General features: G+C 37.4%; 1 long non-coding RNA gene across 1 annotated transcript in view; it reads right to left on the bottom strand.

The window, feature by feature from the left end:
- The window catches only part of LOC135222291 (uncharacterized), an 81,056-nt gene that overhangs the window by 25,211 nt on the left and 36,959 nt on the right, over positions 1-18,886 (bottom strand). The window lies entirely within an intron of this gene.

Below are 18,886 nucleotides of genomic sequence, written 5' to 3'. Positions count from 1 at the left end.
ATTTCATCATGCCAAAGAGGAAAATACAAAGAAAACATCTCGATAACATACAAAAGAAGAAAATTCGCTGTAATAAGCCGAGTTAGTGAAGGGGAGAGAGAGAATTGCGTAGGAAGGAGTGCCCTATCTTGCCTCAAGCAGTGCCCAAGGCTGCGATATATGAGCAAAGGGATCATCATTTATGATTAAATTATGATAAATAAAATAGTTTTGGTTTATTAATACACAAAAAAGAAATATACATTCATAATAATCATTATTTATTAACATTGTCTTTATAGAAATACGAAGGAAAACTTTGAACGCCCGTATCTCAAAACTATACTTATTGACCTTCAAAATCTATCTTCTCACTTAGTTTTAAAGCTATAACATTGGAATTTGGTATATAACTCAGAAAGACATTACAGAACAATCAAATAGAGCCCTTTTTCCAATTTTTGTTTCGTATTTTCTTTATAAATTTTTTTCTCCTGATTTATAGGGTTTATTTTTTTACCATATTGAAAAATTCATATCTAGCAAAAAAATGACTTTTAGAAAAAAAACTCTCCATTCGATTGGAGGTCTACATCAGGTCTATATATGGTAGTAATCCCAGGTCTTAATATTAAATATCAAGGGAGGAGATAGAATTTGAAAAATGGTATTATTTTTTCGGGATAAACTTGCCCTGGCGTCACAAAACCGAAGGTCAGAGGCGAAAATCATATGCGGTTTGGAGATGTCCCAAGTCACCTTATTAAGTGGTATGAATATCAAAGTCCTGTCCTTAAAAAAGGGCATTAGCCGGCCGGCCCCCTAATGTAATAAGTTTATTCGCTATAGATCAAAGATCAATGGGGAAATATACTGTTAAAATTAAACCTAGTTGCAGCTGAAGCTGAAAAAACTGTTCAAGCTGCTAATGACCATTACTGTGCATCAGCAACAAGGATAAAACTCCCGGAAATGTATGCCATCCAACACAACCGTAGATAAAATCATTTTAATCAAAACTACTATGCTTGAAAGAACACATTTTACTGTGGGTTTCACACCGATAAAAGATAAATAATGTAAAGTTCGTATTACGACGATATAAAAAAAAAATTGTGAACGGAATCATGTAATTGTTTTACTTAATAAACATGCCACCAACGTAATCTGTTATTGAAAAAAAAAAAAAATTGTTCACAATCACAACAAAGACTTATTCAATTCATATTTCCACCTAAAAATTGTTGTATAAGGAAAAATGACCTTGTCTCATTCAAGTCAAGTATCTAGATATTCGTTTATGCTAACTAGAAGCAAAACAAAATTTGCTCAGAATTGAGTTAAATATGGTGAAACATACTCGTATTTGCCATCAGCCGATTTCCAAATCAAAACATTGACCGCTATGTCAGTAGTATTTTATAATACAATAATATGAGAATACATACAATATTATTGGATACAGTGAAGTAATGCATAACTTTTTAATACAATATTATTGGATACAGTGAAGTAATGTATACCTTTTTAAAAGATTTATGGAAAAGATGCATTTTACTTCTTCCTTATCTTAATTTTTGTCACTACGCCATCTTCATAGTAGCGGCATCTCGCGCTCGTACGGTCGTACCTCAATTTTTTGCTTGTGTAACAAAGCAAAAAATACCAGAGTTGCAGTTATATTTTGTACTATTTCTATCCCATGGGAAAAACAACAAATTGCAGTGTTGCAAAGATGAATGTATATGCAAGTTTTGCCTTTTAAATTAATTCATGCAAAAATTTTGAATATACGTTGTCATAAAAATGAGATTATATAAATTAAAATTTCATTATTCGGGTGCGACTTAACAAGCTTTTCTCTTCATCATGTGAGGGGCTGTGACAAAGACTTCAAATGGACATGCATACTGCCAGTTTCATATTTATGTAAAATAAAAAATATCCTGCAATAAATTTTTCATATGCAGTTTAAACATAAAAGCATGAAAACTATGTATAACAAAGCTTTAGTTTCATTAACAAAATGAGTTATATTTTGCTCCCAAATAAATAAAATATAACCACGTGAAGTCCTTGTAAATGCACTTTTCGGAACAGCGGCAGACAAGAACAAACATGAAAAAAACATCCTCTGATAACGTAGAGGGCAGTTACAAAAGTTGCCTTTTTATCATAATTATGTAAAAAAAAATAAAAATACCCTATACATAATATATTTTCATACACATGTTAAACATAAAAGCATGAAACATTTATAAATCAACACATTGATCACTAAATTTGCACTTTTTTAACTTTTTGGAACAGCGTCATGGGCATATAGTTTACCCTCAGACCTATGTAATAACTAAAAAAAAATTTGTAATATCATTTGCATAACCTTTACTATGGATAATGAATGGTATTTCTACAAATGTATATATACTCTTAAGACATAATGGTGCTTGCGGCGCTGTTAACCGAAAATAGTGACATAAAAATATATTAAGACCTTATTTTCAAATCAATATTTTTGACGACCGCCATAAAACTGATTTGACACTAGGTGATTGCACTGCTAACTGCGGGTCGCCTGCACTAACATGAATAGGAAAATATAGATAAAATTCCAAATTCAAATCTGATAAAATCACAACAATGTTCTCTCTCTCTCTCTAAATGAAATAATACAGCAACATTTCAAAACCTTATTTCACTATAGCATAAACTATAATACTGATCTATTATTATCGTAATAAAAAATCAGATTGTCCCCGACATTTGCTGTAGGTATTTGTGTTGCTATATTTCTATTCTTTCCCTGATTTACTGAACTGCTTCAATATGAATTTTTTATAATAAAACTAATATTGTAATACTTACCCTGAATTAGCCCTGTTCCCTGACCAACCCGAAGCATATCCCCCCCACATACTTACCCAACATTTGGGTAAATTTTTAACTGCTGGTGTTACCAACATTGCAGGTATAAAAAAAGAAATCTACAGAGTCACCTGCACAAACCTTGGCAACACTGTCACCAGGACTGGCTGACAGCACGCTCCCCTTCCAATCATTACAGGCAGTCCCCGGGTTACGACAGGTTCAGGTTATGACGTTAAGGCGCTTCTTAATTGTAATCATCAGACATTATTTCCAGGGTTACAACACCTACAATGCTGTTCTGACAGATGAAATATGACACCAAAAATGCAAAATAATTAATATTTGAAGGTTTTTTTTATGAAAAGTGCAATAAGAATGCAGTTTACATAGTTTTCAATGCACCCAAAGCATTAAAAGTAAGGTTTTCTTAGGAATTTTTTATGATGTTCCGCTTACGACGATTTTCGGCTTACGACGCGTCTCAAGAACGGAACCCCCGTCATAAACCGGAGACTGCCTGTATAATCACTACTCATTGAAGAGGGGAGGAGGGTGGGAATCATTCATGTAAGCATTACAATATTAGTTTTATTATAAAAACTTCACATTGCAATACACCACCTGAACACCTGAATTAGCCTCATTAACATTTTATTGGAGGTGGGATCAGTCTATATCATCCCGACCCTTGCACTGTGTGTTTGCAGGCAACTTTTTTTCCCCTGTTATGTAAAAACCGCTTGTGTGCTCACCTAATCAATTCGTTTCATCAGTGAGGAGTCATCGGCGAGAGTACCTCAACGTCAGTCATGTCCGTTGAGTACTGTCTTTGTTTAGTAGACCTCCCATGTGGTAATCAAATACCTCGCAGGTATGAAGGGGCATGGAGCCTCCCATGTGGTAATCAAATACCTCGCATGTATGGAGGGGCATGAAGCCTGCCATGTGATAATCAAATAGTACCTCGCATGTATGGAGGGGCATGAAGCCTCCCATGTGATAATCAAATAGTACCTCGCATGTATGGAGGGGCATGAAGCCTCCCATGTGGCTAAGTAGCCTCTCATGTATGGAGGAAAAGTTGCACAAGTCCACTGGTTGCTGCCGCCAAATAATGTCCGGAGCCATTCACACTGTATCACCTACTGCCTGCCTATCTAAAAATGTAACCAAGTTCAGGAAAAACCTTTATAATAATAATAATAATAATAATAATAATAATAATAATAATAATAATAATAATAATAATAATAATAATAATAATAATAAAGAAACCGTACCCGATTTAAATTAATTCCCAAAACCCCATTTACTTACTACCCTTTACACACTATTACCGTAAGACTGCATTAGCCACTACGAATGGACCTAACGAAAAACCCTCTCCCAACTGAAACTGCACATCTTTCAGATAAAATGACATTAATACTGATACCGATTTCCAAGTAGCTGCTTATAGGGTTGCTGATACTGAATAATTCTTGAGAAAAGCTGACAAAGTAGCAATCCCTCTAATACTATGCGCTCTTGGGTTAGGCGCCGTACTGTTAGCGCTGTATGAAGAGTCCAGACTCGCTTGTGAAATTACCTTCCTTAAGAAAAAGCTAATCGCGTTTCTGGATATAGCTTTGGACGGGTTCCTAGGAGATACAAACAGTGACCGGGGATGTGGTAGCAGTTTTGCCATTCGGGCCAAATACAGTAGAGCCTCGCTTCTCGACGATAATTCATTCCAGAAGGAGCGTCGAAATTAGATTATTTCGAGAACTGAATCAAGTTTTCCCATATGAAATAACTGAAAATGGATTAATCCGTTCTTGACCATCAGTTATTACCCTAACCTTGCCTTTTTATACAATACATTACATGTAAATTACAACTAAATATGTTAAAAGTTAAATAAATATCATGTTAAACGTATATTTATAATTTTAAATGTATAATATACAGTATAAAAGAAAACTAGCCTGCGTCCAACCGATTGTTGACCAAGCGCCATAGGCTACCTAGGTAAATAGTAAGTAGAACGTAGTGTAGTGGGTAGGCATAAAACGTGTTACTTACATAATAAAAACATTGAAAAGCAAGTCTAATTATTACAGTAAATTAATAAACTATTAAAATTAAACCCAATTTATATTTATCAAAAACTTGCAAAAATTTGCCTACAGTAAGTCGGCATTTAAGGATGTAAACAAACCATAGCGCAGCCCTGGTGGTTTATATCGGGACTATGGTAGTAAACAAACCATATCTCCCTATAAGCCTAGAAACATTTACATTCGATATTAATTTATGGTAAATCTTTTACGGAGTTGACTGCAATACTGTATACAAAATCGCTTGAAAATTATCTTTCAGTAAATGTTATGATACTAACGATTTTGTTTCATAAATGTCCTTGTAAAAAAGGTGCGTCTTTAACGGCAAATTGTCCAATATCAGGGCTGGTTTAAAGCTTATTGGACTTCGACAATTATTATGGTACTGCATGGTACATCAGTAGTACCTCGAGATACGAAATTAAGCCGTTCCGAGGCGGCCTTCGTATTATTTGTTTTTCGTATCTTGGAACACATTTTACATGTAAAATGGCTAATCTGTTCCAAGCCCTCCAAAAACACCCCAGTAAATTATATTTCCAGGCCTAAAACACATGTTCTAGGGTTACAACGCCGATCCGACGGAAGAAATATGACTCCAAAAAGGCAAAATACTGTACATACTTGAGTAATATTCAACTGCATGTAATGTTCAACCCCATTTTTACTGCATATATTAGGACTTTAGCATATGTCCCTTAGCAATAAGCCTAGCCTATGTTAGGTTGCTACTATAGCCTAGTCTATGATTCTGACATCTAAACCTAAGAGCTAAAAGCTTAGAATATGCCAATAAAATGTATAAATAATCAGTATGTACTCATTTCAAATAAATATTAATTAATCATTAACTATAATACACAAACAAAAAACAAACCTTCCAATCGATTGTTTACATTCAGCTCTTACCCGTCTTACGAGTATCAAACGAGCGCCAAGCAATCATTTTTCCTATTCTTTATTCTATCTTTACCTAATGGAGATATCGAGTTACTGACAGCTATAATGAAACATACGTATACGTAACGTAATAATAAGAAAGAAGAAGAATTCTAAAAAATACGTATTTGTTGGCAGTCTGATTTATTTTATATTTTATGATATCTAATTCACAATATTCTTATTAAATGTATTGCATGTACTCATTTCAAATAATTATTAAGTAACCATTAACTATAACAAACAAACAAAAAAAAAAAAAAAGCTTCCAAACATCTGTTTACATCCAGCACTTACGAGTATCGAACGATCGACAAGCAATCACTTTACACAGTAAGCCATAAATTTTCATTCTCTCTCTTCAACTACTGAAACTACCAAACAGTACAATAACCATTCATTTCTATTCTTTATTCTATCTTTACCTAATGTTTTTTTTTTATTAAATGTATTGCATGAATAAGTTTTTCAATTTACAGCATCCTTTTACCAATAGAATACTTAAAGCACAAGGGGTAGATGCTGACCAATAGGAGAGCAGGACCTTAAGGGATGACTAGCATCAGGAACCAATGGGAGAGCGGGAGGATGGTGGCGAGTTTACTCAGTTGGCGGCGCGGGAGTTTTAAAATTGTTCTCGGTGGTCCGGGCGAATCTCGGGACTTTACAGCAACAACCTTTTGTATCTTGAAAACTTTTCGTATGTAGAGCAGTAAAATTTTTCGCATTGGCTTTCGTATCTCGAGTTTTTCGTAACTAGAGCCTTTAGTATCTCGAGGTACTACTGTATATACGCACGTATAAGTAAAAGAATCTTCTTAATGTCTTTAATTACTATACCATTACGTACCAGCATCTCGAGTTTAATGTCAAGCTAACCTCTTTTTTTTTTTTTTACACAAGGACGCTTATAAACGAAGCATACAGATTGCGTTCGTTACCGCACACGCGTTGCATATGTAAACTATGTCACTACCAGACCTCATACGTAAACATTGACGTCTTTTTACAGTAGACATAACAGAATCGTCTTAATTTCTATAATTATTCTATACCATAGCGGCTTCTCTGATTAAGCTAAGGCTAACCTCCTCTTTACCAGCAAGCTTAACAATGATTAAGATTGCGTTCGCTACCGAACGGCACACGTTACATATGTGACAGTGGTTTCACTACCAAATCTCACACGTAAACAATGACGTATTTTTACAGTAGACAAAAAAGAATCTACTTAATTTCTATAATTAATGTATACCGTAGCCGATTCTGAGTTAACCTAAGGCTAACCTCTTCTTTACCGGCACGCTTAAAAAGCTTAGATTGCGTTGCTACCGAACCGAACATGTTACGTATGTAACTGGTTTCACTACCAAATCTTACACGTAAACATTGACGTATTACAGTACGACATAAAAGATTCTTCTTAATTTCTTAATTACTACGCACTTAATATGGCATAGTGGCTTCTGATATAAGCTATGACTAATTTTCTTCTTTACCTGCAAGCTTAACAAAGCTTAAAGATTGCATTCGCTACCGAACCGCACATGTAACCTACGTACGTAACATTGCCTTCACTCCAAACCTAACACTTAAATACGTATTGCATTTGCTATTGAAACGCGCGCCTCAAGTGTGAGCATGGTTTTAGAATATGTCTACGCTTGAAAAAAAATCAAGCAAGGGTGCTTGATGAAATCTTTTTTTCGCTCATCACTTTCATGCAGAGGAGAGGATAGACGAAACTTAAGGTTTATTTTGGAGTTGGAAATGATGGAAACATTTTGAAGAAGGAAAACGCGACATGCCATGTAAACATTTTTCCATTATTTCAGAGATTAACAATAGCAAAAAGTTTTAATACATAGCCAGTAGTAATGTTGGGACCCATGATGAATCAAAAGGTAACTGCGTAGAGAGTTGATACCACCGAAAAAGCAAACGAAATGCGCGCAAGGTGTACAAGACACGACACGTTTGAATGTTTTTAAACATTAGTTGCGGACTTTAAACAATGCTGAGTGGCGTCACCAGTGTTACCAAACTTTTTGCCAAATTATGCTAGTCGGTCCAAGCAAGAATTTATGCCAAATATGGTGCAATTTTGTGCCAGAATTATGCTATTAATCTATCATTATCTCATTTCTCTAATAAATTTGAGCTAAAACAACGATGTAATGGAAATTTAAATCATTTATATATTAGGTGAAATGATACAAAGTGACGAACAGACAATATTATAACTAATAATTTGATGAACTTTACATGTTAGGAAACTCGTAATAAAACACCATTTTTCTTTAATAGATCACATACGCAATCACTAGTACACTATTTGATATGCAATCACTATTATACTATTTGACAAATGTGTGAAGATCACACATACAAATGTGAAGAAAAACAACAAATTTTACTTATTACTTATTACTGCATCATTATCATGCCACTCAAAACCATTTTCTTTAACAGGTCACATAAACAATTAATAAAATACTTGAAAATGTGTGAAAATTACTTCAAATATACATTTGTTATTTACTAATATTTACTGCAAAAATTAAAACTAAAAAAAAAAGGTAAAACAAACAAACCAAAGATCTCTACTCAAGAAGAAAAACATACGTACTTATTACTTGATCATTATCATGCCACTGAAACACCATTTTTCTTTAACAGATCACATACACAATGAATAAATACTTGAAAATTGTGTGAAAATCACTTCAGACTAATTAAAATTTTGATAACTACTGAAAAAAATAACTTAAAAAAGGAAAAAAAGTAATTCTTTACTCATGAAGAAAAAACATTAACACTTTACTGATCGTTTGTCATGCCACTGTGGGTATTTATTTATATTCACAAAATTTAACATTCATTAGTTCGGTTCAAACTTAGCAATTAACTCATTTGTTAGTGCTGCTTTTGAGGCAATTTCACTTGAAGATACATTCACTATAGCTGTGTATGAAATTGAGGAATTTTCTGCATTTTATTTAAAATTTTAGTGAAAATACATTCTAAAATTGTACTAGAACCTTAAGTGTGAAAGAAATTATGCTAAGCTCCAATTCTTGGGTCAAATTATGCTAAAAAAACATGAAATTATGCTACATTTGGTAGCACTGGATGATGCCAACTAGCGGCGGCTGGCGGAAACAGTTTTGTTTACAAACATCATATGGTCGGGGGTCGGAAACTGGTTTTTTGGTTGAAAACAGATACAAAAGTTTATTGGAAATTTAGTGGCAAAATCCGATTATGTAAAGTTCTAATACGGTCGTGAACCGGGTCTGTACTGTATGTCTTCAAAGCACAAACCAGGCACAGAAGCATTTCCAATTCTTCACCCCCAACGAACTCCTCTAGCGAGGAGACTTTGAAAGTTTTCGGTAGTGGGCTTTCTGACTCCGATTTCGCCATGAACTCCAGCAGGTAGGCAAGGTAAATCTACTTACCTGCTGAAGAGGCACGTAAATCTCCTTCCCTGCTGAAGATTTTTCTACTTACGGCTTGAATTTCTCCTACCCTTCTAGCTGTGTCCAGCGAAACGAGAAATAGAACCTTCTTAGTTAACACTCATAATGAGAGGTCTCCTAAAGGTTCAAAACCGGAGAGCTTAGAAACTGTAGAGCTGCCGCTAAATCCCATGAAGGGGGCCAAAGCGGAATTATCGGACGCTCAATCCTAAATGATCTAAGGAGATCATGTAACACCCTGTGCATCGACAGCTCCGGCAGGTGAAACCTAATGTACTGCTCAACATAGATTGGTATCCCGTAATCGTGGAGTATGCCAACTTTTTTTATTTTCTGAGAAACAGGAAGAAATCTGCAATCTTGGCAATGGTGGGGCGAGAGATACTGTGACCTTCTTTCAGACACCAATTGCGGTACATTGCCCATCTGGCCTGGTATAGGGTCCTGGTATAACACCTTAACCCTGAATAGGTGCGACAAGTCACGCACGACCCGAGGAGTGTTTAAAAAAACATGTTTTATTCCCATAGATCATCGTCTATCTCGAATCTGGGTGCGATTGACCCGCAAGAGGCCAGCAGAACACACACTACAATCGTGTCAAAACCTATGTTTGCCTTGCCTTTGTCCTTCCCCCTTTTCCGTGTAAATATTTTTGAACGTGTGGGATACAAAGGCAAAGTTATCAAGTAGTGATTTCCTGTCTAACACTATTGACACTGGTAGTTTTGTGTTGTTGGAAACTGTAGGTAGATGGCGTGTGTACATTATGCATACCATTGGTTGTGGCTGAGATGCCTTATATTGCCATTTAGTCCAACTTCCTTCAAATGCCAATTTTTCAGCTTCCTTTTATTTATTTATTTTTTTTGCATTTCTCATCAACAATGGTCAGCAGGCAGTATTCTCAGGGCATGGATGTCATCAACTTATTTCTAATGGAATTAGAAGGTGGTGGTGATGATAATTTAGAGGTTGCTGACACCTATATGGCAAAAAGCTTGAGTTTTTGTGTAACGAAGGATTGGGGGCAAAGTAGACATACTGGAGAGTAAATTACATCTTAGTGCAGATATTTTTACATAATTCCGTTCTAGGATAATATGATTTATTCTATAAAAAAAAAAAAAAAATTAACCACTCCCTATTTCATTTAGGTACCAAAAACAATGTGAAATTTTGACAATTTTTTTTTTGGCCAAAAAAACACCTTTTTTTTTCTCTTTTCTGATTTTGACCTTTATGGGTCTGACACCTTTTCTGGCAGTCACATATAGTAAATAGTAGTTTTAGGAAGGATTCCCTCTATTTTTTTTTTTTGTATATAGCATATTTTGTATTTTTTGTATATATTTTCATATATTATTGTTTTTGAGAGAGAGAGAGAGAGAGAGAGAGAGAGAGAGAGAGAGAGAAGAGAGAGAGAGAGAGAGAGAGAGAGAGAGAGCGAGAGAGAGAGAGAGAGAGGAGAGGAGAGAGAGAGAGAGAGAGAGAGAGAGAGAGAGAGAGAGAGAGAGAAATTTTTGATATAACAGTAAATTACATCTTAGTGCTGATCTTTTTACATAATTCCGTTCTAGGATAATACGAGTTTATTCTATAAAAAAAATTTAGCCACTTCCTATTTCATTTAGGTACCGAAAATGTGAAATTTTGGACTTTTTTTTGGCCAAAGAAACTTAAACCTTTTTTTCTTTTCAGATTTTGATCTCTAGGGACCTACACCTTTTCTGGCAGTCACATATTGTAAATATAGTTTTAGGAAGGATTCCCTCAATTTTTGTGTATATAGTGTTTTTTTTATTTTTGTAAATATTTTCGTAAATTATTTTTTTAACATATTTGAAATAAATATTAAATTTGTAGAGGGGTATGATTATCTTCTCAGTAGTGTTCAGCAATGGTGAAATTGATTTTAGAAATTAAAATGTACAGCATAGCTAGTTTTTTAATTTCCACATTTTTCTAGGCGCTCGGGTTGAGTTTGACCCCATGCACCTTTAAAGGGGTACCAAAATAGCGAAGCTTATCCAGGGTTAAGCAAAATGAAAGCCGTCTACCCACTGCCTTAGAGAGGCCTGTACTTCGTGCTGCTTGCTTGACAGTCTCCACGCAGCTAGCTTCAGCACTCCAAGAGGTTTTGGCGAAAGAGATGGAAGTGTGGCTGTCTGAGCAAATCCATCCTTTCTGGAAGGATTAATGGAGGCTCCGTCAACATTTCTAAGAGGTCCAGGAACCAGGGTCTCTCCGGCCAACAGGGAGCTATGAGAGCGTCTCCATGCTTAAGCTGTTCCTCAGCTTTAACAAAACCTGCTGAATCATGCCGAAAGGTGGGATTGCATACACCTGTAGGTTGTCCCACTAAAGTAGCATCGCGTCCGTTCCGCAGGACATGGGGTCCGCCACCGGTGAGAAGTATACCGGTACACAGAAGTTCACCCTTGTGGCGAACAAGTCTATTGTGGCAGGCCATTTCTTTAATAAGAGGAGAAATTCCTTTTGAACTAGTGTTCACTCTCCCCCGAGAACCTCCTGCGACCTGCTCAAAGCATCCGCCAAGACATTGAGCCCTCCTGCTACGAACTGGGGAAGGAGGGAGACCCCATCTCTCTAGCACCAACAGAGAACCCTCTGAGCCACTAGATTCAGAATCGAAGACTTTGTTCCTCCTTTCTTCAGGTACACCAATGCTGTGGTATTGCCCAAAAACAATGCTACTGTCTTTCCCTCTATCAATTCTGAAAACTGATCTAAGACCTCCTCTACCACTTAGTTCACGGAAGTTTATACTCTCCTACTGATCCGAATCCCTCCAAAGGCCCTTGGCCTGAGATTCCTCTAAGGTTGCACCCCACCCTTGATCGGAAACATCTGTGTACAGATGTACGTCCGATATCAGTGGTATAGACTTACTCCAGTTGTCAGATGTTGCTCTTCTGACCACCACCAAAGACCCTCTAGGCAGGGATCGTCACAGACCACCACTACGCTCTCTTCCCGAAAGTCCCAGCAATTCCCGAGACATGCCTGCAGAGAGCGCATCCAGAGACGAGACCGCGGCACCAGTAAGGAGAGGGATGACATTCTCTCCAGAAGACTGCCATTCGCTTCTGGTTGCGCCCTTTCCAACAAAAACCTTTCCAGGTGACTCGTGATTGCCTGCGCTCGCTCGAGTCGGGAAAGCCTTCAAAGGAACCGTCTAAATCCTCATACCAAGGTATGTTTTCTCCTGAGAGGGGTTCATGGAACTCTTCTTTATGTTTATTTGTATACCTAAGTTCTGGCAAAGATGTAGCAAAAACTCCCACGCTCTTTTCTTACTGCTTCTTTCAGCGACGACGCTTGAATGAGCCAATTGTCGAGGTACTGCCTCATCTGGAAACCTTGACTGTGCATAATTGCAGATAATGGAGACATTACCCTTAAAAACACCTGAGGTGGTGTGGTCAGTTCGAAGCAAAGGACTTTGAACTGTTAAGTTCCCGACAGACCTGAGAACCCAAGGAACCTCTGAGAATCCTGATGAATCGGAATCTAGAGGTAGATGTCCCTGAGGTCCACCGAAATCATCCAGTCGTCTCTTCAGACTGATCTCGGCACCTACCGAGTAGTTTCCAAGTGGAACTTGGCAGGAACCACCAAACGATTTAGACCCAACAGATCTCCAAGACCCTTCCGACTTGGCTGTGACAAAAATACTGCTGTAGAAACCCCAGGAGGGGGGAGTTAGTTCTGTCGCTCATTTTTCTAACAAGGACTGAATCTCCGCCGCCAGAGCTATTGCCCTGATGGAAGAGGGGGAATAACTGGGAAGGTGTAAAGGGGAATTGGACAGAGGAGGAACCGAAAGAAAAGGTATCTTGTAACCCTTCCCCAAAACCTCCACCACCCAACTCTCTGCACCCCTCTCTCCAGGTGTCTGAAGTGGGACAGACAACCCCCTACTGGCATTGACAAGGGTATTGTCTCCTATTTTCGAAAAACCTTCCTTGCTGTCGAAGGTTTACAAGAGCCTGAAGATGACACTTTCCATGCGAGAGTGTGAGCTGGAGCGCTTCCCCAGATTAGACATACAGGGTCCCTTAGGGGACCTAGCTCCTTGAGCAGCCATTCCGACCTTAGCCTGCTGTGGCTCCACCGTTGAAGCCAGACATGAAATTGACCATATTAGCCATGTCCTCCTCCTCAAATAGACTATCGCAGAGAGCAAGAGGTGCTCTCAATAGAACCCGTTTGTGGATATACCTTGGAAGAGTGGTGGAAGGTGGCTCAAGAAAAGATCCCTTCTCTTCTTACCTATGAAGGTAATGCAATCTGCCGATACGTTGGCCTGATGCGCTAACTCCATGGACACTGATATCACTAGATTGTCAAACATAACCGGATCGGACGGAATGAAACCATCCCTCTTCAGGAAACCCAAAAGTCCTGATAACATTCACATGGTGAGGGATATAGCATTCCGGTTGGTTATGGAATGTATCCTTCAACAACATTGTTTCGCGTAATGATATGCCCACCTGTCTAGAAACTGATGGGACCCTGGACAAAAGAGCCGTGACCGACTTGTTTAGTGGAACTCTAATACCTGCTGAAGGGTTACCAGCTACTCCGTAGAGATTCTTCCAGCCGGGAAGTAAGGAAATATCCTCTGACTGAACCTACCACCGCAGCTAACTTACTGTCTGCATCTTTCAGTGCTTGCTCTACCTGACCGAACCACGGTAACTTACAAGACGTCTGTGGAACCAACGGCTTCTTAGAGTAAAGTTCCTCGAACATTGCTTGATTGGGCTGGACCTGTTCCTCTGTAACCCTCGACTGAGGGTACAAGGAATGGATAAATTCCACCATCTGCTTATACTCGCTCTCTCCCGCAGGCGGAACCAATAACTCTGAAGGAGAATCTTCTTCATCCAACGTGGCCTCCCTTCCTAAGTCTACCGACTGAGAGGAAGAAGGAAATTCGACAGTGTCTACCAAAAGTACCCAACCCCAAAGAAGTGGAAGCTACTAAATTCGTACTATTCTGCAAATTGAGAAACAAATCCACAGTTATGTAAATGTACATATATTCAAGTTTAAAACAGAAAAGAGATAGCTTTCGGGAATCTGTACGGTTCCCCTTATCAATTCTGCAAATTACCTGGGGGTGGGGGGGGGGGGGGGGGGTGGGGGGGGGGGCCTTACCCTCCGGGTTTGTGGGCATCCAGTACCCCAGGCACCCGTTAAGGCTAATTCTGGAACTGGCAGGAGAGCTGAAAAAGAACATTTAGTTTCGACATTCCTATTACTATCTATTTCTTCATTAAGCTTAGACATGAAATTGGCAAAAAGGTTCGTCATGCTAGACGACAACCTATACTCTAGCTTTCTAAATAGAACACTTTCTAAATATTTTTCCCCTGCCATTTTAGGCTCAACTACCTAATTTGTTTTTAGATGCTAAAGCTTTCCTGTGTTTCAGATATACCTAAATCTGGTAAGACTACCACTCCCTACTTTCGTCACACCTTTAAGGTTGCACTGAATGCAAAGACTGTCCATGTCTGAGGGTATACATCCTTTTCCTGCAATTGGCGCAAGATCAATGTGCTCCTTGTCTCCACTGCAGGATTGTTCCTATGGGGGTGTAGACGTGGCAGGCTTCTGAATAAACCAAAGGCGTAATCCGAAAGTAATCCAGGTTATCAAAAGAAAAAACTATAAAAACTGTGGAGGTCGAGCAACACCAAAAAGTTCGGTTGCAGACGGATGTTTCCATGCTGTCGAGCGAACTAAGAACAATTGGAAGGGGAGCGCGCTAGTGACAGCATGAAGAACGATTGGAAGGGAAGCGCTCTGTCGGCCAGTCCTGGTGACAGTGTTGCCAAGGTTTGCGCAGGTAACTTGGTAGATTTCTTCTTTTACCTGCAATGTTGGTAACGCTGCCAGTTAAAAATTTACCCAAATGTTGGGTAAGCATGTAAGGATATTGTTCGGGCTGGTCAGAGACCAGGGCTAATTCAGGTGTGCAGGTGGTGTATTACAATACAAGTTTTAATAGTTGACTCAATGATTATCATCACACATACTATTATAGCAGTATAGAAGAGAATATTTTATCACTATTGATGCCTCATCTCTTACACCGTAAAAATATTTAAAATATAAATTTCATATGTAACGAACATAATTTTTTTTATTATTCTCTCTAAAATAATTCCAATAATAAATTCCTTTCTTTTAGCAAGTAAATTGTTTTCCTAAATAATTCTTTTGTAATAAACATCCATCAGATGATTTGCAACTAAAAGCACAAAATTAGACTTTTATTGCTGTATTTTGCTGTTTATACATTAATATTACACTACTGTAATTATTACAGTAAATAATTTTTTATCATAGATGTATTCATCGATAAAATAGTTTTGTGCAGCAGCTACATCATGAAAATAATTAAATTTGGCTGTGTGAAGTAACTGTGTGAAGTAACTGTATTTTGATTAGTATGTATAATGACCAGATACTTGGGTGTTTCGTTACTGTGTAAACAAACATATTGAAACATTATTGCTAAAAAAATGGTTGATTATTTCATGGACAATTTTGTTCATAGCTTGTACAGCCCTATGAAGGACAAATGGTAAAAAAACGCATGTAATAAGTTAAAAATATTTATTAAAAAATATGTAATAAGTTAAAAATATTTATTAAAAAATAATTGTCAGCACTAAAATATCCCATCCTCTCTATGGGAGGTTTCAGAGAAAACTGGTTGTAAAGATATGATTACTTGCTCTAGATGACCATATTCTCTTAGGATTATTGAAATTCAAAAAGATTTTATTTTGCTGTTTTCACAAAACTTATTTTTCTCAAAACTAAATGCTTATTTCTCTAAGACTGAACCAAATTCAGTTAACTTTTACAGTGTAGTATAACTATCTTTATTTTGTCATTAGGAAAATTGCTTTTCTCTGCAACTTTCAATTTTGCACATTAATTCTGAAAAGTATCATGATTGCTTTAAATGTAAAATAAAATAAATGAACTTCAGGTCAAATTTCCAGTTACCCAAGAGAGAATTTTCATTATTAGTTGCAGTGTAATTGGTAAAAATTTGGAAAGAGAGCATTACACAAAATAAATCAACCGCACACTAATCAAACTGTCAGGCAAACTGGACCGCAAGATCCCAGCAAAAGTGTGCATTCTTGTATGATATAGACTGAAAAGAAAGTAAAAAAAAAAAAGTTGGACAACCAAGTGGGAAAAAGCAGCTAATAAAATCTTGAGGTTGAAGTAATAATGAGAAAGAAGAGTAAAAATGTGTAGATGCTGAAACAGGGAGAAAGGAAATTCCACAAGTTTGACAGCCCTCTTCCCCATCACACACCTCCAATGATGAGCAACAAGTTCTGTGTAATCATGAGACTTCATCATGGCATTTTCTTTTAACAAGGGGAAAACACCTTGTGTATTCAAAATGCATATTAAAAAAAGCCACAGACAGTCCCATATTTCCATCCTCAAGGTATTATTGTCAAATTACATTAATTTTCCATCAAAACTCGCTTATGGTCCCCATTCCGATCACGCCAATGTCCAATCCATAAGATTCTTCATTATTCATGATGTTAATTAAAATTACAGGCGGTCCCCGGGTTACGACGGTTCCGGCTTACGACGTTCCGAGGTTACGACGCTTTTTCTTAAATATTCAATGGAAAAATCCGTCCTGGGTTACGACGCTTGTTCCGAGTTACGACGCTGACGCTTCCGACGCTCCGAGTTAAACGACGCTTTTAAAAAACGCATACTATGATAAAAATCCTTTATAGTTTAGCACAGTATATTAATAAAAATAAGTTTCTGGTTAGATTACAACAAAAATTTTGAGATTATGATGATTTTCGACACTTTTTATGTTGTATTTTTCTATGTTTTTTAGTGACGCCTCATATGCGGAACTAGTTTCCGAGCGAATGAATACATACTAGTTTACATATAACAGTCCAAAAGCGCAAATAATGAAAAAATCATTGCTTGTTTCCAGTAATAATAACAAAACGAAGTTTCTGGTTAGATTACAACGCAAATTCCAAGTATCCAAAGAGAGACATTATCCAGTAATTTGATCAGAGAGAGAAGAGAAGAGAGAGAGAGAGAGAGAGAGAGAGAGCGAGAGAGAGCGAGAGAGATAGAGAGAGAAGAGAGAGAGAGAGAGAGGGAGAGAGGCGTCTTCCGACGCTCCGAGTTAAGGACAGAGAAGTGTTCGTTTTTCGTTAAACGGCCTCTGACTCATGCCAGTAAATGTTTTGTTGAGACTAATAATATAAGCCTAATTTAAAGATACGTTTTACTTTAATTAGTCTATATGATACGTAAATAGTAATCAACTGTTCTTGTAGCCCTCAATATTTGGCATAATCGAAGTATCCAAAGAGAGACATTATCCAGTACGTAATTTGATCAGAGAGAGAGAGAGAAGAGGAGAGAGAGCGAGAGAGAGAGAGAGAGAGAGAGAGAGAGACGCTTTGGCAACAATGGTCTCGGGGGTTTTTATAGCTTCCTTCTGCTTGATGATCGTGGATATTGAAGAAGGATTTCGACCATACTCGTTTGCCAAATCGACGATACGAACGCCACGTTCATGCTTTGCTATAATTTCATGTTTTGCTTCCATCGAAATCATTTTCTTGGGTTTTTTCTTATCACCTGCTTTGTCTTTAGCTTTGAGACCCATGGTTAATAATAAAATAGACAAAATAATACGAAAAATAGGCGCAAATACAACGAACTAAACAACGACGTGTTAACATGCAGCACCAACAAACAAACAGACTGAACGCCATTTATCGGTCGCCTATACAACTAACACTCATCGCAAAATCGTATCTCAAATATTCGTTGTATATCAAAGCTTGTATTTCGCAAATTTTCTGTTATATCTCAAAACATTCGTATATTAGGGCAATCGTATGCAAGTTTCCCATGTAATTTGATCAGAGAGAGAGAGAGAGAGAGAGAGAGAGAGAGACGCTTTGGCAACAATGGTCTCGGGGATTGACGTAACGTTTATTTTCTGAACAGATAGGACAGAGAAGTGTTAGTTTCATTAAACGGCCTCTGACTCATGGCAGGAAATGTTTTGTTGATACTAATATATAAGCCTATTTAAAGATACATTTACTTTAATTAGTCTATATGATACGTAAATAGTAATCAGCTGTTCTTGTAGCCCTCAAGATTTTGCAAAATCACTCCAGGTTGTACATAAAACTTCAAGAATGTAGTGTCACCAGAGGATTACAATAGTTTTTACCTTCAAGAACCAGCATTCTTTTATGAAAATACTCCAGGTTTTACATAAAACTACAGGAAACAACATGTAGTGTAACCAAAGGATTACAAGTAAGGTTTTTATAACTTTTTATTAGTTTAAGACATATTTCCAAGCGTCGTTCCGGCTTACGACGATTTTCGGCTTACGACGCGTCTCAAGAACGGAACCCCCGTCGTAACCCGGGGACT

This window comes from Macrobrachium nipponense, chromosome 3 (genome assembly GCF_015104395.2).
Source record: "Macrobrachium nipponense isolate FS-2020 chromosome 3, ASM1510439v2, whole genome shotgun sequence".
Taxonomy (NCBI): domain Eukaryota; kingdom Metazoa; phylum Arthropoda; class Malacostraca; order Decapoda; family Palaemonidae; genus Macrobrachium; species Macrobrachium nipponense.
Note: the sequence above shows the minus strand (reverse complement) of the source record. Positions and strands in the feature narration are given on the sequence as shown.